We start from the raw sequence: 22,922 nt of genomic DNA on the forward strand, positions 1-22,922 counted from the left end.
GGCACCTGATGTGTCAGGTGAGATGGAGGACACATATTGATGGTGACATGGCAGGGTCTGTGTGGCAGACTACTAGTGCTAACTCTACCTATGTGTTGGTATGGATCCATATGACGTGCATGTGGAAGGCTTGCATGGAAGTGTACAACTAAGTCAATAGTTTGTGCTCAGTCAGTAGCTTATGTGTTGACATGTGGTGCCATGTGGAAGGCTGATGCATAGCAAGTCCTCGTGCTGTGTGGTGGCACCATGTGGAAGGGTCATAAAATCATGTGAAGGGCTTCTTCTAATGATGGGTGTAAGGTTTGTTTGGCTAACCATAAGTTAGAAGCAATTTGCAAACTGTCAAAATTTAATGCACCAGTGTAAGACATCATTGGTGCAAGCTGTGAATGCCAAAACCAAAGTGTTTTGCTGAAAAATGAGTTTGGTGGTCAGCAGTGGTATATAAATAATCCCTCATGCATTGTGCAACTCTCTTAAGTGTTAATAAAATGAGAAGCTTGCAGAAGCTAATGTGAAGTTGAGGCTATTGGAGCTATTAAGAACTTGTCAGGTCTTACTTGGTTGGCTTTGTAAATTGTCAAAATATGTGACCACAAAATATAAATAAAATATTCCCTATGGGGCCAGGGTTTCACTGCCTGGTTCCTACAAAAAATTCTCTGCATGCATAGTAGGCCTATTTTTTTTTTGAAAAATTGCTTTGAAAAATGTAGACAAAAAATGCAAAGAATAGTAGATCTGAAAATAAATTAAACAAATCTAAAAATGATCATATCGAATTTGCAAATTGGGCCTTCAGGTGCCAGTTTGTAAAAAAAAATTTGCCACAAATTTGACTATTGTCCAGGGTAGGCAAATTTATAGTCAACTTTCACCAAATTGACATTTTGGATGCAATGGTGAGGTCCACTTTAGCTCTAGAAGCTCCCAATGACTGTCGTAGTCTAGATTTGAGTCAAAGTCCTTCGAGAGGTCAGGCAAGAAAATGGTCTCCAATGGCTATGTGAAGAGAAATTCCCTCAGCTCTGATACCATGTAAGAATTTTCCTTGGGGAAAAATCACCAAAGATCAAGGAACTCAAACACAAGCATAGAATGGACCAAAGTATGATCAAAATAACAATATGATATTCAATTGATGTACAAGTACACTAGGTGTGCTTGAATATAAAGGCCTCTAAACTAACTAGGAGTCAACACACTGATAAGTCTTACAATAAGGTACATGCCCACTAGGAGTGGATTATCCTCCATTAACCATAGGAGTTAGTGAAATGATGAGAAGATAAGCCTACAAAGGTGTAACATGTAAAATTATGTTGTAGACACCTTGTGTTGAATTAGAGTTTCTTGCTCTGATGTTGTCAACATGACAACTCATATGAGTACGGAAACTCCTAAGTGTCTCACCTAAGAAATAATAAAATAATGCATTGACCTAAATAAACTTAAGTAAAGTATAAATAGTGAATATTTATTTACACCAACATGAATATTATGATGATGAAGTGCTGTATGTTGCAATGAAGGATGAATCTGACAAGGATAAGGCAACTGCACTAGTGTCTTGTGTGAACAAGAATGAAAGATGGATCATTGATAGTGGGTTTTCACATCACATGACTAGAGATAAAAGTAAGTTCATTAACTTGAATTATTATGATGCAAATAGTGTAAAGTTTGGTAATGATGCACCATGTTTGATAGAAGGAAAAGATTCTATCAAGCTCACAGAAAAGATTTTATGTGACAATGCTTATTATGTTGAAGGACTTAACTATAACTTGTTGATTGTGTCACAACTAAATAATTTTGGTAGTAAGGTTGAGTTTGAGAATAAAATTTCTAAGATATATGATACTGATGGAAAACTAATTAGAAAAAGTGATCAAACTAGAGGTAATCTATTCTACCTTGATATAGAGGATGCTACTTGTTTAGTTGTAGAATTTTATCATGTGTGACTATGGCACAAGAGGTTATGTCATGTTAATTTTTATAACTTGGTTAGTATGAATAATGTGAGAGGATTCAAAGGTTTTCCTAAGTTAAAAGGGCCTAACAATATAATTTGCAAACAATGTCAGTTAGGAAAAATAACAAAGTCAAGTTTTAAGAGTAAAACTCATACCTCTAAAGGAATATTAGACATTTTTCATACTGATGTGTGTGGACTAAATGAAGTGTAAACCTACAAAGGAGATAATTATGTTGTGCTACTTGTTGATGATTATTTTAGAATGGTGATAGTTATGTTTCTAAAACAAAAATTTGATGCTTTCCAAATTTTTAAGTGGTGCTTAGAAAGAGTTGAGAAAGAGTTATGTAAAAGTATGAAACGTTTGAGATCTAATAGAGGAGGATAATTTACATCAAATAAGTTTGATACGTGTTTAATGATAGAGGAATCAAAAGACAAACATCTACTCCTAGAACCCCTCCACAAAATGGAATTGCTAAAAGGAGGAAAAAGTCTGTAATGGACTATGGTAGGACATTCATGATGGAGAAAAATGTTGCTTTGAAATACAAGAGAGAAGCTATAAGTACTACTATTTATACCTTAAACCATGTACAAGTCAAGAAAGGTACTCATTCAACACCTTTTGAACTATGGTATGGATACTGACCCAATGCAGAATATTTTAAGATACTTGGAAGCAAGTGTTATATTCTGAAAGATTTTAGGAATGGTAAACTAATTGTAAAAAGTGAAGAAGGTATATTTCTTGGTTATTCCACAAGAAGTAAAGCTTATAAGTGTTGAAATAGTAAAATTAACAAATTTGTGAAAAGTGTTAATGTGAAATTTGATGAATATACAGAAGTATAAGAGGTTGAACCTATGAAGTAACAAGAAGAATACAAATCATTTATATACTTTTATGAAGGTATGCCTACTGAGGAAGATGTTGTAAATCAAGTTCCAAACCAACAAAAAGTTTCAGTGATTGTTGAGTCACATACTATGAATGTCGAGTTGCTTTTAGGAATTAAGCTACATTTAGGTGCCAAGTTATAGAATGAAGTTGATGCACATTCTGATTCTAAAATTAGTATACATGAAAGAGATGTTGAACTACCTAATAGAGAGGTACATAGTGATTCAGAAGTTGAGAGACCAAATGTAGAAGTGAGAGATGAACCAATATTGTTTAAGTATGTCAAGAGACAACATCCTACTGCATAAATCATTGGTGATTAACATGTTAGAAAAAGCACAAGGAACAAGTTGAGAAATGATACATGTTTCTTGAGCATGCAAGAACCCAAAATAGTGAAAGATGTCTTAGAAAATGTGGACTAAAGTAAATCCATGGAAGAAGAGATTGAACAAATTGAGAAAAATAAAACATGGACTCTTGTTCCTAAACCAGAAGATAAAAATGTGATTGGTACCAAGTGGGTATATAGAAATAAGTTAGATGAAAATGGTGAAGTCACAAGGAATAAGGAAAGATTAGTCTATAAAGGATATGCACAAGAAGAAGGAATAGATTATGGAGAGACATCCACTCCTATTGAAATATTGGAAGGAGTAAAAACTCTACTTTCTTACTCTACATACAAAGGTTTCAAATTTTATTAAATGGATGTTAAGTTTGCATTTTTGAATGGTATATTAGAGGAAGAGGTTTATATAGAACAAACAATAGGATGCAATGATTTTTTTATTAAAATATTTAGATGTACGTAATATTAAATGAATACACAAGTAAGATAACTTGTGAACTATTGAAAAGAAAGGTGTGATATTATGATATGGAATTGACCCCAATATTCCCAAAAGGGACATTTAGTACCATAGTGTTCTACTATTCCACTATTAAAATATTCAAAGACTAACTTACTGTATACTTTCTCAATACATTATTTAGTTAAGTGACAAATTTTACCACTTTATTTTAATGAAATTCATATTTAGTTATTTTAGTATCTTAAAAAATAACACTATTCTTATCATGCTAATTCTTCTTATGTCCTACCATCTCTTTTGTATACTTCTCTATAGCCTAATCTTTTTTGCATAGAAACTATTAGAGATTTGTAGGTCTTATCTGTTATCCTTGTCATGTTTAACACTATTTTATTGTATTCAGTGGATCAACAAAATCCCCTAATAGAGTTCAAAGTTTCATTTAACCTATTTAGGTAACCTTCATTCTTGTCACATTTTGACATTATTGATTCATTAGAGTTTCAATATTATCCTTCATATTATATGATTCTTTCTCAAATATTACCAAGATGTTTCAATTAATCAAACATATATTTTTAACCCATAAATTTTACCTATTATTTATCACCCAAACTATTGATAATTGTATTTCTCCCATTGGCATTTCTCTCATAAGGTAGAAGTTCATCTTTAATAGGAGGATTTAATATTAAATTATTATTAATACATGTGATTTACCATCTTAGGTGGCAAGAACTCCTATTTATTCAACTGGTATAGGCTCTAAGCTTAGAAAAGTAATCTAACGAAATGGTACATGCTTTTGTGTAGGAGATAGATCACATCCATAGACATAGAAGATCCATACAATGTTTGATAAGTTGGCTTGGGAGATGAAGGGAACAAGTTATTTTCTAGATTCAAAATAGTTACTTAATGACATGGAAGAGGAGGAAAAGGAATTACTTCTCTACCATGATAGTGAAAAGCTGGCAATTGTATTTGGTTTGTTAAACACACTTCCTAAAACAACTATTAGAGTGTTGGATACAACTGTCTAATTGTGTGTTGTCTTTGATGTCACACAAATGTCATATCAATTGAAAGTTAGTGATTACTGAGCTCACTTGATTAGTACGATAGTTTTCCTTTTCTACTAAGTACTCCTAAAGTTTACTCTACGAAGACAGTGTCTAGCAAGCTCACTTAGGCATTGAAGGAAATTATGGCTCAGTTTCCAAAGGATTTTTACAAGTTCACAGTGTTAAATGATCTTTTGTTGGTTAACATAGGAAATCATCTTAGAACCAGTGTTTACTGAGCAGGGTTAGCTAATAAAGGATTTTGTTGTTTTGGCATGAGAAGCTTAATTATTTTAATTATTGGTTCTAGCCAAATATGGTAATGATTAATGGTCATTCTAATTTTCTTTGAGCTGACTTGACAATTGGATGATATAAATATAAGGTCAAGTTATGATTTTCAAAGTGTATGCAAGTGTATTGATTGAATTAAGAAGGAAAGAGTGATAGTGAACTTGAAGGATAAGAAGATATCCTTATGGAGTAGAAAAATATTATTTGATTAGGAAGGATCAAGTATGAACTAGAAAAAAGATCTATAATCAATAATTTAGTTGCATCACATTCAAGTCATTTCATTGTTACTCTCTAACCATTGTAGCAGTGATCTAAAATCTCTTAACAAAGTTGGTTTAATAGCCACTTGTAAATCCTCTAACAAGGTGACAATTCCATTGAATTGTTTTAAGAGCTTTTGCAAGGCCACTTCTAACAAGGTGATTAAATCCTCTAACAAGGTCACACCTAACAATATGTTTTGTAACTTTTAACTAGGTTGGCTCCTAACATGGCTCACTTCAAAACAGTGAAAAATAGTAACTAGTTACATTGTTGGTTTTTCCCATATTGGGTTTCCACATTAAATCCTAGTATCTCATGTGTTCATGTTATTTCTCTCACTCTTTGCAAATTAATTATTGTTAATGTTAGATCTACTAAAGAGATTCATAGTCTACATTTACCAAGTTATAGCATTTTCTATGAGTTTATTGAGTAACAACAACAATTAGTTTTCTTAGTGTAAAATTTATTGTTGACATCTATGGGATCTGGGATTTATTTTTTTGGTAATTGATCCCCCCTCACCCCCTCAATTACTCCTTCTATATTTCTAGCAATTGGTATTAGAGATTTTGGTGCTTGTAGGAAAGGTTTCAAGGACCTAAGCTAAAGATGAGGATGTCTTATAACAGAGAGAGATTCCAAAGCTAACCAGAGATAACTTTTCAGCGTGGCAAGGACTCATGAGACTTCATCTAGCCACCATTAGTGATTCAGGCTTGAAATACCTTGATGAAGAATGAAAAAATCCTATTGGTACATTATCTATTGGAGATCTTGCTAAGAAAAAGAACCATAACATCTTCATGATTGATTTGATATTCCATCTACTCTTAGCTATGATGAATTTGATGAGATCAAAGAACGCAAAACTACTTTTGATATGTGGAACAAGCTAAAGGGTATCTATGGTGGTGATGAAAATGTAAGGAGAGCCAAAGAAAAAAGCCTTAAAGGATAATTTGATCAAATGAGAATGAGAGAAGATGAGAATGGTTACAAATATGTGTAAAGAATCAAAGCTAGTGTCAGTGCAATTAGAGCTTCTGGAGGAGAAATCAATGAAGAAATTGTTGTAAGTAGAGTTCTCAGAAAATTGCTTCTTATCTATGAAATTAGAGTATCTACTATTCAAGAAAAGAGGTGTGATCCAAATCAGAAGTTAAGTTTGGATGCCTTGGTAGGAAGATTAATAGCTTTTGAGCTAGACAACTTTGACAATTATGTTCCAGATTCCAAAAATGTTGAATTTACATTTGAAGCTAAACTTTCACTCAAAGAGAAAGGCAAGAAAATAAAGGAAAATCTGTCTGATAGTGAAGAAGATACTAAGGAAAGCTCAGATAGTGATCTTGAAGTTGTTGAAGCTTTACTTGCAAATAAATATTCTAGAAGTAGAGGAAAGTACAAAGGTAAAGTTCCTTTAATTTTCTTTTCAAGTGAAGAGATTGGTCATATTGCTGCCATGTGCCCAAAAAAAGAGAGTAAGGATGAGAAGAAGAGTCACAAGTACAAAGGCAAAAAGGATTTCAAAAGTCACAAATCATACAAGGACAAAGGTAAGAAAACTTGTTTCATGGCTAAGGATTCTGATAATAGTAAAGATGAGATAGTATACATTGTTGTAAAAGATGAATCTGATGAAGAAGAAGATAAGATGGCACTTATCTCTCATGTTAGTAAAAATGACACATGGATCATAAATAGTGGATGTTCACATCATATGACTATAGATAGGAAAATATTTGAACACTTTGAACACTATGATGGAGGTAGTGTACGGTTTCGAAACAATGAACCTTGTTGCATAAAAGGGAAAGGTTGCGTATCATTAACCAATGAACTTATATGTGACAATGCATATTGGGTTGAAGGACTTAAACATAATCTACTAAGTGTGGCATAGCTAATCAACATTGGATTCAAGGTAGAATTCATGCATGGAAAGCTAGGATTGTTGGATGACAAAGGGAATCTATTTGGATCAGGCAAACAAATAAGAGGTAACCTATTTTATCTTGATCTTGGTGATTGCTCATGTTTTATTGCTCAAATGGAAGAAAGTTGTTTATGGCATAGAATACTGTGTCATGTAAACTTTGATAATATGTTCAAGATAAGAAAATTCAAAAAAGTAAAAGGTATCCCTCATTTGAGGAAACTAGATGTTGGTTTATGCAAAAATTGTTAGATTGGTAAAATGGGAAAGACTAGTTTTAAAAGCAAAAATTATCAATTTGAAGATGTGTTGGAAATTATGCATACTGACCTATGTGGACCCATTAGAATATAAATTTATAGTGGAGAAAAAGTATTTATTATTTTTGTTGATGACTATTCTAGAATGATGACTTTTATGTATCTTAGAGAAAAGTTAGAAGCATTTGAGAAATTCAAAAGATAGATAGCAGGAGTAGAAAAAGAAATAGGAAAAAGATTGAAATGCTTAAGATCAGACAAAGGTGGTGAATCCATCTCCAATGAATTCAATAAATTTTGCATTGAAAGAGGAATTAAAAGATAGGTATCAACCCCTGGTACTCCTAAGCAGAATGGAATAGCTAAAAGAAGAAATAGATACATCATGGATTGTGCAAGGACTCTAATGATTGAGAAGAATGTTGCTATCAAATATTGGAAGGAAGTCATCAGCACTGCAGTTCATACTCTGAACCAAGTTTAGTGGAAGAAGGACTCACATAAAACTCCCTATGAATTATGGTATGGCTACAAACCCAATGTAGATTACTTGAAAGTATTTGGCAATAAATGTTATATCTTGAAAGAATCTAGAAAAGGTAAATTTGATGTGAAAGGTGATGAAGGTATATTCTTGCAAAAGTAAGGCATATAGATGTTTGAATTTTTCCACTCACAAAATCATACAAAGTGCACATGTGATAATTGATGAGTTTGCAAAAAAGACTAAAGAAGAAAGAAAAAGGGAACTAGAAGATTACAAAAGATTTGTTTACTTCGAACTTGATAGATTGCTAGGAACATCTAACAATAAGGAGACTTCACCTCCCAAGTCATCCTTAGCTACTAAGTTGCAAAAAGTACCGACTGAGTCATAGGGACCTATGTCACATTCTGAAGCTACCAAGCTAATGCCTACCGAGTCTAAACATCCTGAGCCAAAAGTTGAGATTCAAAATGAAGACAGTGCAATTCATTCAAAAGGTAAAGATCCTTTATTGGCCAAGTATGCTAGAAGGCATCATGCACTTGATCAAATTCTTGGAGATAAATCAAAAGGTACTATGACAAGAAGCAAATTGAAAAGTACATGTTTACTTGCTGATTGTAAACCTAGAAGTGTTAATGATGCATTGGAAAATGAAAGTTGGATTGAAGCCATGAATGAAGAAATAAAAAAAATAAAGAAGAAAAAAACTTGGACCTTTGTACCTAGGCCTAAGGATAAAAATGTGATTGGAACAAAATGGGTATTCAAAAATAATCTGAATGAAGATGGACAAGAATCAAGAAACAAAGATAGACTAGTGTACAAAGGGCATTCTCAAGAGGAAGGGATTGATTATGGTGAGACTTTTGCTCTTGTTGCAAGATTAGAAGGTGTTAGGACCCTACTTGCATATGCGACACACAAAGGATTCAAATTATATCACATGGATGTTAAATCTAAATTTCTCAATGGTATTCTTGATGAAGAAGTCTACATTGAACAACCATAAGGTTTTGTTGATCCAAAAAAAAGGGACGTGGTCTACAAATTACACAAAGCATTGTATGGTCTGAAACAAGCTCCTAGAGCATGGCATGAAAGGTTACATGACTACTTGATACAAATTGGGTTTCAGAAAGATAATGATAACAGTAGTTTATATATCAAGGAAGGACTAGATAACAAGATTGTATTGGCAAAGATATTTGTGGGTGATACTCTTTTTATAGGGAATGATGATCTATGCAAAAAAAAAATTAAAATAAATGAACAGAGAGTTTGAAATGTCCATATTTGGTGAGATAAAATTCTTTATTAGATTACAGATACAACAGAAGAAGAATGGTATCTACATTACTTAATCTAAGTATATCAAGGTGATACTCAAGAAGTTTGGTATGGAAGATTCTAAACCAGTTGGTACCCCCATGTTTACTAGACTAAAGCTTACAAAATATGATGACTCTAAAGAGGTAGATCAGACCTTATACAGATCAATGATTCAAAAATTATAGTATGTAGTTCACACAAGCCCTAATATTTCCTTAGTAGTTGGAATAGTGGAAAGATTCTTGGTAAAACCTAGAGAAAATCACATGATGGAAATCAAATTAATCTTGAGATATTTGTAAGGCACTGGAGAGTATGGTTTATGGTACAAACTTGGAGGAAACTTAGATCTAAAGGTATTCACTAATTTTGATTGGGCAAGAAATCTTGTTGACAGAAAAAGCACAAGTGGAGGAGCATTCTTTCTTGGTAAAAGGTTGGTATCTTGGACTAGCAAGAACCAAAATTGCACATCCCAATCCATGACAGAAGCATACTATGTTGCAATAGTAGTGAATTGTTCTAACATTCTTTGGTCTAAACAATTGTTGGAAGGCATGAAGGTTGAGATCAAAGAACTAGTTGTCATGTTCTATGATAACACTAGTGCAATTAACATATCAAAGAATCCAGTGATGCATTCCAAAACTAAGCACATTGCTATAAAATATCATTTTGTCAGAGAATTGGTGCTGGACAAAGAAATTAGATTTGAATATGTCCATACAAAAGAATAGATTGCAAACATATTCACCAAGCCATTACCTAAGGATGTATTCCTATATCTAATAGGTAAATTAGGGATCATTCCCCAATCTGAAGCTCAATAAATGATTTTTTAGTGATGCATCAATAAGAACCAACTTGAAGATCAATCGGTTGATGTAGCATAATCAAGAAAATATTGCATATGAATCAGTACTGAAGGTACATTGATACTAATTTGTTGTGTGTTGTCAAAGAGGGAGAAGATTACTGTCATATCTTTCTAAGATTTCCTTATATCTTTCTGAGGGAGAAGTATATTGTCATAGAAGTTATGTAATTCCTTTATAGAGGGAGATTACTACATGAATGGAGAAGCTTATGGTATAAAATCTAATAGAGAGAAACTTTCTATCAGAGAAAGTCTTGTTCTAAAATTTCATTGTGCTATGACATGTTGTGTTACCATCAATGCCAAAGAGAGAGATTGTTGGATACAATTGTCTAATTGTGTGTTGTCTTTGATGTCACAAAAATGTCATATCAGTTGATAGTTAGTGATTACCGAGCTCACATAGTTAGCAAGATATTTTTCCTTGTCTATCGAGCATTCCTGAAGTTTAATCTATGAAGACAATGTCTCTGAGCTCACCCGAGCATCAAAGGAAATTATGGAAAAAAAATATGTTAACTAAGTTCACATGGTTAACAAAGGAAAGTTGGATAGAGTCAATGTTCATCAAGTTCACTTAGTTGCCAAAGAATTTTTGCAAGTTCACAGTGTTAACCAAGCTTCTATTGGTTAACATAGGAAATTGTCTTAGAACCATTGTTTACTAAGCAAGGTTAGCTAATAAAGCATTTTGTTGTTTTGGCATGAGAAGCTTAATTATATTAGGTATTGGTTCTAGCCAATTGTGGTAATGATTAATGGTCATTCTAATTTTCATTGAGTTGACTTGACAATTTGGATGATATAAATATAAGGTCAAGTTGTGATTTTCAAAGTGTGTTCAAGTGTGTTGATTGAATTAAGAAGGAAAAAGTGAGAGCAAACTTGAAGGATAAGAAGATATCCTTGTGGAGTAGAAAAGCATTATTTGATCAAGAAGGATCAAGTATGAACTCGAGTAGAGATCTATAATCAGCAATTCAGTTGCGTCACAATTAGGTCATTTCATTGTTACTCTCTAACCATTAGAGCAGTGATCTAAAATATCTTAACAGAGTTGGTTTAACAGCCAGTTGCAAATCCTCTAACAAGGTGACAATTCCATTGAATTTTTTTAAGACCTCTTGCAAGGCCTCTACTAATAGGGTGATTAAGTCCTCTAACAAGGTCACACCTAATAGTTTGTTTTGTAACCTTTAACTAGGTTGGCTTCTAATAGGGCTTACTTCAAAAGAGTAAAAAATAGTAACTAGTTACATTGGTAGTTTTTCCCTTATTAGGTTTCCATGTTAAATCCTAGTGTCTCATGTGTTCATATTATTTCTCTTATTCTTACAAATTAATTACTGTTAATGTTAGATTTGCTAAAGCAATTCACACTCTGCATTTACTAAGTTACATCATTTTCTATGAGTTTACCAAGTAACAACAATCAATCAATTTTCTTATTGTAAAATTTATTGTTGACATCTAAGGGATTTGGGATTTATTTTAGTGGTAACTAATTTTCCCCCCCTCTCAGTTACTCCTTCTATATTTCCATCATAGAGTTGTTAAGAACCTTAGGGTATGTGTTGATTGCCACACTGTGACTAAATTTATCTCCAAGATTGTTGCAAGAGATATTGTTCTAAGAGATGTAAAACATTTCCATCATGTTAAACAAGGACAATATTCTTGTGGAGATCATTAGTGATGTTGATGAAGCTATCTAGAAAAATAGGATTACATCATAATGATATGTACAATCAAACATCTACACTAAACCTGAAGTGATATATATATATATTTCTATTAATTATAAAGAGATCCAAACTGGGTACGTATTATATTATATATTGTTCTCTACACTATATTTTATACAGTATTGCACTTGTCTCCCTTAGGAGTGGGAGTTTGTACTATATATGCCCACTACATATACATATTTTCTTTTACATACAAATCTATAGAAGGATAAGCCTATTGTTGAAGAGGGGTCATTTCATATATGGATCATATACAAAAAGAATCATCACAATTCATATCTATGTAGGAACCCATGTAACCCAACTTTGTGTTCCCTCAAATCACTTCAACATTGTATGGTTGTATGTTAAAATAGTGGATAGATCACCCATGTCTTCAACTTTAGGAAGAGGATCAACTAAAGGATCTGGTAATAATGGAGTTGAAACATCTTCTTGATTGACACTTTATATAATCTCTTCCAACAAATCATTCAATGTCATATTATATGTTTCATCTTTATCTACTTCAGCTACTTTTGTCATGTACCCATATGCCGCATTCTCTTTTACCACATTAGCTAACCTTTATTTTAATAGTTCTAAGAACTTATCATTAGTGATTTTAAATATCAATGTGACATGTCAAACAATAGAATGAAAAATGAGTCTTCTGACCTCCTTCTATCAAGGAAGGCATCATAATTAGGAGCTTTCCAAATGAACCATAGAACATGAAAAAAAAAAGTACAAACCAAAGAGTAAAACTACTTTGTTTAAGGCTCAAGAAATTGCAAGTTAAAACATCAGATATGGTGAAGTTATTATTTAGTGCATGGCCAAATAGGTTGCACACTTCTTTAACAAAGAAACAATCCAACAATATTTTTTGAATTTATTACACCATTGTGGTTGGTTGTTTGCTTCCTATGATATAAGACATAGAATAGGGCATACCTTTTAGAGAATGAAAACTTAGGTCAAAGGGGAACAAAAAGGAGTTTTGATTGCTTATTGTATGATCATATGAGAACAAGAAAGGATTATGAAATCCTGATGAGTAGAGTGACATAATTTTGGAACCAAAGGAAAATCTTCAAATGTTCAAGAAGAGGTTGTATACCATACAAAGCATTAAGTAGTTTATCAAATGGACTATTTCTTTGGTCAATGATACCAAATGGTAAAATGAAGAGTTTGTGCAAAAGCATCCACAAGAGCATTAAAATTATTGAACTTCTAGTTGAAGTGAAATTATACAAGAACACGTAAATTTGTTAAAAAATTTACCCATAAGGAAAGAGATCTATCTAAAATTTACCCTCAATGCTTCACACTCTTTATTATTATTAGTGGGCAAAAATATAGGATACCATGGTTGTTAAGATCTCAAAGATGAGTAATTCCATATAATATAAGAATTGCAAGTTACAAATTTTCACCGATGATTGTAGATAGCAATAATTGCTACACAAACTCTGACCGCCTCCTCCCCTCTTCAAACTTGTGTCCCCTTTCTTCCATTGTTAAAGTTGTGTTCCTTAACTACCACAATAAGATGTAGAAAAAATTAAGTGATGCACATTCAAACTAGTTTTGTAACAACAACACCAAAAATTATACACTCAATTATCAATAGAAAACACAAGATACAAATTGAAATCACACAATATAGCTCAAAAAATTTATGTAAACCTTATCTGATCTAAAAAGTTGAAAAAAAGGGATTGATTGTTGCATGATCATATGGATCGCCCACTACATGATCAGGAAAAAAAACATAATGTCAACAATATAGTAACAAAAACCATGAACTCTATATTTCTATTTTAATATGACTAAACATGGAAGAAGTGGAGTATAGCTATAAATACCTTAAAATTGAATGTTAAATCAATTCATTAACTTAATCTTAGATGTGATGTTTCTATATCCCACATGGACTCCAAATCCTGAAATTGACTAGTACAAATAGGGTCCTCTTCATTTTCAATCGGGTATTCAAAATCCAAAAGGATTTCATCTTTATTCTAACTTTGAGAACTAAATCCATCATTTATGTTAGGATCAGTAGTAGCACCCTTAGCTTTTGAAGTGTTGCGAAAGCCTCATCTTTCACACATGGATTTCCAAATTGCCAATGACTTATCATAAGAAAAGTCTCTAACATCATACTCAGTTAGAAATAACCTCAAGAAAGTTTCCAAATTTTTGTCTAGTTTTTTTCTGGCCTTTGGTTTCAAAAACCTCAAAGCACTGAAAAATCTCTCATCTTCCACTGACCCCAATATCATTGTTTGAAATAAAACAAAAAGTTTGAAATATTTTGATAGTGAAGTACACATTACTTCACTCTAACTTATTCTTTTCTAGAGGCTTGTTATTGAACAAGGATCGAATGGGTTCTCAAAGTTTTCCATCTAGTGTTTCATACACAATGCAAAATATTTGCATTATTTTTTAATATTATTTGAATATAAGATCACTTGTATTGGTTGTCCATTCAAATCTTTATGCTTTGAAAATTGTGTTATCAAATTGCCAAGTTTGTTATGAAATAATTTTACATCACTTGGATTATCTCTGAAGTGTTTCCAAAATTGAGGAAACACACAACTCATGCCTTCAATAATTTCTTCTCGAGGAAATATCTCATGAATCTCACTTGAAATTTTTTAGGAAATAGACTTCACATTTTCACTAATAGATTCAACAATCCTATCGAAATTGTCCTTTCTAACTGGTAGTATTCTACCTCTCTTAGATTGGTGCATTGGTATTTGAAATCCTTTCGCAAACACACATAACTCATTTTTTGCACTGAATCATAAATAATTCTTAGCATGATTAAAATCTATAAGTATCTCCCACTTGGAAAAAATTGGACTATGTCCTTTGAGATCTGAATACAAAGTATCTAGGGCCATGCATGTTATTTTATGTAAATCACTATACTCATGAATATACATAGTTCTTCCTTGGGATTTCTTAACAAGTTTTTTCATTAATTCTAGCATGGGGAAAAGACTAGCTATAGTTAATAGGCTCTCTATATCACTTAACTCATTTAAAAAATTAGGATCTTTGTCTATTGTAAGGTGTTACTCATATGTTACTCCAATCAAGGATTGATATTCTGCTAGATCTTGTTCTATTGGTCCATGCAAAGATATCCATTTGGTCTCAACATCCTTAAGAAGCTTGCTCCCTATTGTTACTCCCTCAGAAAAAAATCTTAAATTTTGTAAAACATTTAGGACTTCTGTAAAAGTAGGAGTGGACCTCATGAATTAGATCTTAAACTTTTGACACTATAGAAAATTTACTTACAATCTTATATGCTAAATCTATTCAATGGGCCATGTAGAGTATGCAAAGCATGTAAGGTGCAATACTAGTTTGTAATCTTGCACAAAGACTAGTCCTTTGTCCTTGCATTACTATAGCTCCATCAACTTTGACACACACTAACTTCTTGGCAATTGCCAAGTCATCCATACCAGCAATTTCATTCAAAGATTTCTTATCTTCTAAATATAAATTTTTGGTAGTTGAATTGGCCCTCATTTTATGAACACAAAGTAGATGAGCTTGATGAACATGTTATTTTACAATATATACATGTATATAGACCCAAGAAGTGTTATCTACCATAGTGACTTCATCTAAGCATAATGAAATGAATTTGGATTCTTTTACTCTCTCTTGTACATTTTTCTTTTCCACCTCAACAAGATCATTTTCCATTTCCCATCCAACATATATTGACCAATATAACATGAGATAGTGAGGAACTTTGAAAAAATATAATAAATTACTATATTTTGAGAAGTCTCTCATAGGATGCCCTCTAGAAAGAATATGAAAAATAACACTCATCTGAACAGTCTTTTCTAGGTTTGCATCATTAGATGCATGTTGAAGCCCAACCTTGATTGGATTTCCACTACTAGAAATACCAATTACTGTCATTTTCTTGAAATTCTCTTCATATTCTATGGCATAATTAACATGAAGACATTCCTCCTTTGATTTCCATCTCACTCCTACTACTTCCTTTCCATCTATGATTTGTTTTTCATAAATATTACCAATATGTTTATCTATAGTGTCAAGCTTTAGCTAAAACTTCATCTCTCTTTAGTTTTCTAGGTACAAATTGTACACCTACATTCTATTGGTTGTTCATCATTATTTGGGATAGGTTCAATAAAACAATACTTTATTTCCCAATCAACCTTAAAATTCCTTTTTAATTCCTACTCCCACCCTGTTTTCACATGTCTTTTTGTTTTTTTTCTACCAACATCAATAAGATCTTTTGTTACAACATCCTTTTTTGTTCCAACATTGATATCCTTTTTTGATGCATTTTGATTCAACTCAATAAAAACCCCAACTTCTAGTGGTGGTGAGTTATTTTGATTGGCTTCTCCACTTGTAATTGCACAAGTTGATGGACCAAAATCATTGTCCATTCCAAAGAAAGCCTTTATGGTAGTATCTCTAAGTTTTGCGCATTTTGATGGCTTCCCAATCCCTTCACTTCCCTCAGGAGTCTTACCCTTTTGAATAAGTAGCCTTCCATTGACAATCCCTTCACTACCCTAACACTAGATAGTATTAGTTTGAGAGTCACCCTCCCCTAACATCTCAATCCACTAATAATCCCTTCACTACACTAACAATAAGTAGTGTTATTTTGAGAATAGGAATTAAAATTAATAGAAATACTATGAAGCTTAAATAAAGTATTTCCTACCTTGATCCTTTACACTTTCTTTAGAATTCTATTTGCTATGTAATATTTTGTAGGATTGTAACTTAGAACTCTCGTCTTTGGCTTGTTAATTGTTTGCCAAAATATACAATCCAACAAAAACTAGAAATTTTGCATAAACTAAGAACTTGAAAAGTAAATATGAAACTAAGAGACAATGATACTAAGGACTACATAAACAAATTGATCTGATATACTATTCCTATTCATAATTTATTTTAAAACCCAGTATAATTTTATTCACAAATGGTGATGCTGATGAAGATAGACTATGCTATCAAACCTTTGACAAATGAAATATATGCAAACAACTATAAAGTAGGCTACCTTATTATAGTATTGAATGCAAAGAATGATATAGAATTATTATACAAGAGAATGATTAAGTTTTTATAACATTTGGTGGGGGGGAGGGGTGTATTTAGTATTAAAACATTTGCTATGTTGGACTTGAGGGGATATATTTAGTGTCGAGACATTTTTTATGTTGGGTTTATGCACATTTACATGACACACTATATTAACGTAAACTATTTTAATTAGTTCTCACTCGACAAAGTCTTCCTATTTGCATGGAATTGCTATCCACACATGCCCAAGACTTAGGAACTTCTCATAAATACATTTTGGAGAGGCTAGAAGTGACTAGCACAACTGTTGTTACACCCAAATCTAATTTGTTATGATCGTGGTTCTTTCCATCCATCCACCCATTTGATATGATAGTGCATCTAGTCTTTTCCCAATATTTGTGATGTTTGATAACATTCCTTACATCTTGTAATGCATAATTGAATATATTAATGCTCCATGACTTCAAATGATATGAACTTTGGACTTGGGACTTGTCACTAAATTGATGTCCACTATAACTTGCTAATATGGTAACATAATGATAGTGAACAACAAACATGAAGAAAACCAAAAATTACAAATGGTCTTCTTGACCTATTTAGATTCATTAACACTCTTATCCCACCTTGTACTCTATAAAGTTTTTTTAAAACTTGGGGTGGTATGAGATGCAAAGAAGTAATTAATGTTACTCTTCAATGGTAGGTTTGTATGATGTGGAATTAGGTGTAGAAAGAGACTCTTATATATGATGTTTTTGGTTGTTTTGACTTATCAAAATTCTAAACTTTAGCTTTAGAAGAAGTTTATACAACTGGCATGAATGTTCACAACTACATACAACATAAAAATCAAATTAATTCATCAAAAAAAAAGTTTATATGCAATTTTATTGTAAGGATATATGCTAGAACAACAAGAACCATCAACGGAATATAAGCCAATGTCTTGCATGCCTTCTCAAATCCACTATTAGTGTATCAATGTAATTGCATTGATAGTTGTATTAAATTTTTTAGTGCTTCAAGTACTACTAGTCCTTTGCATTCAAGAGTGAAAAATAATTCCAATGCCATATCTCGTAGAGCTTGTACTAACTCATTGAGCTTGTATTGATTTGGTCAAAGTGTAAAGAACTAGGTTTTTTCAAGCATATCAAAAATGTAGAAAGATCCAATTGTTAAATCTGGAATTATGGATCCCATAATATGAGCATTTTTCTATCATAAATTAATTCATATATTTCTATGGTTTCATATTTCTAGGGCATAATTCTTCTTCTCAATTGTGATAAGGGTTATAATGTTCTTAGGGCATAATTGATAGATTTTTTCTATAGATTTTTGTGGTTTCAAGGGGTCAAACTATTTATGCATAGATTTTCTTTAAACTTGTATAAGAATGGGGTGATTATGTGAGAGGAAGGAATATTTGTTGGCATGGACAACATGGTCATTCTTGTGAAAGTAAAAAAGGCAAGGAGAAAAAGAAGATGGTGAAGAAACACCAAAGAAGGATTAGGATCTTTTGAAAAAGCACATTGTTTGATGTTTTTTTTAAAAAAAAAATTAGGCAAGTAGAACAACTAGAAAGGAAACACCTCAAGAAATTAAGACTAAAAGAGTTGAAAGAAAAAATGCAAGAAGTTAATGTCAAAATTGTGGATACTACAACAACTTTTCTAGAGGTTGAAATAGGAAGATCTCTTATTGAAATATCAAGTTCTTCTAGCACATTATCTAAAGATGCATCTCCTAGATAGATTCTAGTTGCAAGCTCTATAGATTATTAAAAAGATGCAATAGTTGCTATGGAAAGTGAAATATCTAATACATATCATATAAGGCCTCATAAAATGGATTTAGAATCTAGAGCTTCTCTAGATTTAGTGTGAGGAGTTCTAGTACAACTAGAGTTGGATTATGCCAATTAGCAAGGACAATAAAAGTATAAAGCTTTTATTGATGTCAATTTTGTGAGTAGTGGGGCAGAACATAAAAGTTCTATCGAAAGAGATCTAGTTTTCTCTCCAAAGTATATATCTGGATACAAAAACCAACAAACCTTTCTAAAGAGGACCAATAAATCTCCTAATGCTTCATCATCTTTGAAAATTTCTTCTCCAAATGGGGTCTTAAATTTAGACTCAGTATCAAGCCAATGGTTTGGTAATAATAACAAACTATTGGCTTAGAAAAAATCCTTGGGAGCTAATTTCTACTAAATTTTGACCAAAAAATCTCATCTGATGTCAAAAAAAAAATCAACATGGGTCCTAAAATTGAAGATAAACCAAAAGATGATGTAGATGCTACTTGTGAGGTGAAACAAGTTAGTTCTTGTAAGTCTCAATCTAATTTCTAAGATAGCAAGTTAACTTGTAAGATCACTATAATGGAAACATGGGAAGACACTAATTTTATGAGTATCAAAACAAGTACAAAAGATGAAGTAAATGATGCACAAAAAACTCTAGCTCTAAAAGATGATAGTGTTTCCAATCATATTACAAATATAGATGTCATTCATGGCGAGTTGTTGATAGTGTCGATGTATATCTATCTTGATCATTTTACAAATGGAGCATTATAGTCAAGAGGGGTATATAAGAAAGAAATTCTATTGGAGGAAAGTAAATGCAATGCTAATGGAAATGACTATAATTTAATTTATAATTGCATTGATAGATGTACTAAACTTTTGAGTGCTTCAAGTACTACTAGTCCTTTGCATTCGAGAGTGATAAATAATTCTATTGCCATATTTTATAGAACTTGTACAGACTCATTGAGCTTGTACTAATTTAGTCAAAGTGTAAAGAACTAGGTTTTTTCAAACACATAAAAAATGCAGAAAGATCCAAAAGTTGAATTGGGAATTATGGATCCCATACTATGAGCATTTTTTGGTCATAAATTAATTCATATATTTATGTGGTTTCATGTTTCTTTAGCTCACCAAAATGCTAAACTTTAGCTTTAGAAAAATTTGATACTAGTGTGAATGTTCACAACTACATACAACATAAAAATCAAATAAATCCATCAAAAAAAAAGTTTATATGAAATCTTACCATAAGGATAGATGTTGGAACAACAAGAACAATCAAAAGAAATATAATCCACTACCCTTCATGCCTTCCAAAATCCAATATCAGTGTATCATGGTTAGAATAAGCATATTTAAAAACCAAAAGACAATCTCATGTAATGCAACAAAGGAAACAAATGAAAAAACCACATACAACAAAAAATTAATTGTAAGAACTAACCATATAGTTATCTGCAATGTATTTTGAAATTTTTTAACAATGATGAAAAATATTTCCTACTATCTAGTATATTTTTATTTGAGTGAGAAATCAATATTTTATAGAAAATGTAATCTTAACCTTCATTCTTTCATTCAATAAATATTGATATCAATATCAAAACTTATAATAGGTTACACATATATAATTTTTCTCAGCATTATGGATTTATGCATGGAAACAAAGGATAACTACCCTTTGAAACTAAACATAAGACTTCAGCTACATGTGTATTAAGCTAAACATATTAAGAATTTAGTTGTGTGCCAAACATAGGATTGAATATTGTGCCAATTCTAGAATGCATGTTTTCTAGGTAATGCATTCAAAATACTATTAACAACTTAACATGAATGCACATTAAAAACTATTTGCCCCTATGTAATCAAGATAGATAGAGAATGTAACCTTATCACAAGAAAATGTTCACTATGTACGAAATTGAATATTTTTTAAGATGATAGGTGAATATCCATGGTCTTTGATCTTTAATTTTTCATTGCAAAATATTTATAAAAAGTATCAACCTGATCATAAGAATTTGTGGTGCCCATTATACATGTAGTTTTAAGTGAATCATAATGAGCTTTCAAATTGAATGGGTGTTTTATTATATTGATACAAGAATATGATTATTTTCTTTTAGTTGGTAAGAGTCAAGTCTTGTACCATAGAAAAAATAGTCTGGTCTCATGCCCTAGTGTGCCCTAATGTTGTTTGCAAAAACAATACACCTCAAATGGATGCATTAGCCCTACTAATACCAAATCTCCAATACCCAAAGAAATTGTTCAGCTTACATGCATTTGATGAGCATCTCTATTTGTAGCTATTAAAGAATAAAGTGCATTAGTATGTGCTTTTTATATGGTAGAGGTAGCTCCCTTTTGGTACGAGTAGTGGTACTACCATTAATAAAAAAACTAGGAGATGTCCATTCCACTTTCCCTTTCTGACTCAGCACAAATTTTGTGCTAATCTAGTTGGGTTTTCCATATTGTCAGAGTTTTAATCACATATCATTCTACAGGCAATGATATAGACATGTAAACTTAGAAATGATAGCCGTGGTGTAAATAACACAAAATACATTAGTCAAATGCATACAAGAAGTAGAACCCTATATATTTAGATCAATCCCAACAATATTGAAACAATGAAAGAGTAACTTAAAAAACTAACACCTACAAGGTATCTGAAGTTGTCCCTATGATTTTCCCTACCCAAGATCTGGAACCGTTCTAATTAATTTTTTAATCAAGGATACAAAATGATGAAGAAATTTGAAAGAGGTAGTGTATATTTGATGTTTCAATCGCCAAATGCCAATTGATATTTATATGAATCAAATCCATTTTTAATAAGGCAAAATGTGTTGACTCCTCCAATCTAAAATGAAAAACCATTAGCAAATTGGGCTAAATATACAAATAATATGGGTGAACCCTCCATTCACATGTAAATATAATGTATAGAGATTTTACAAACATGGAATTTATTAGAATAACTAGTTAGTGGCATGAAAGGCGAATAATGCTACCAAGAAGTTAAATGTAAATTTCTTCTTGGTGATTGGGTGGAGTAAAGACCCACTAACCTTGACTCTACTAGGCTATTGGAATTCCATGTAATGGCTCATAAATAGCCAAAATCAACACCACAAACTACCAAAATTTAGAAAAAATATGAATATTCATCACTAAAAAATACCCTACCAATCAGGATGATAATAGCCATTGTTTTTGTCTTCTCACGACCATATTTTCATATAAAAGATTAGATTTTATGTACAAGGACATGCACCTGAGCATGATTTTTTCTGATCAATAGTTATGGCTCCTTTGTAACCTCAACTCTACCTGGTTAGAGTTTGAACTCAACAAAGTTTCTTAGTTATGCTTAAACTATAAAAGAAATTTTTGTAATCCCTGCAAGGGTAAATCATTGAACTCTAATTCTATAGCAATTGTATCATATGCTCTACTACTATAATTTACTTTGGTATAGGATAATCTCCCACAAAAAAGTACCAAGGAGAAAACAAAGTCAATTTTTTTTTTCCTAGATTCATGAAAACATAGTGATTTTTTTTCCAAATCTTTTGTTTTTTTTGACTACAAATTATGCAGATCATGAAGATCAAATGCTAAAATTTTCAAAAAAATCCATAATATTTTTTATCTTTTAAAAATTGGTAAACTATTGGAGGGTAGCTGCAAAGTCTATTTCATTTTTCCTATGAATGAATGTATTTATCTATTGTACCTCATTCTCCCATTAATATAAGCACAAAAGCTTCTTGCCTTTGTTAATGTATTGCTTCTATTCTTCAATGTGCATGACTATATCTATTTGGCCTTGAATAATATATAGTGAAGTTCCTTCCTTGTAATATCTCATTTTTTTTTTTTATCTACATCTGATTGTTGAATTAATGAAAAAGGTTGAATCAATGTATTTTGAGATTATATTGGTGAATAGTGCATTGCTAGGCAGAGATAAGACTAAACAGACTATTTTGGTGTACC

This window comes from Cupressus sempervirens, chromosome 2 (assembly GCF_028749045.1).
Source record: "Cupressus sempervirens isolate cs-2001-9-10 chromosome 2, ASM2874904v1, whole genome shotgun sequence".
NCBI lineage: Eukaryota > Viridiplantae > Streptophyta > Pinopsida > Cupressales > Cupressaceae > Cupressus > Cupressus sempervirens.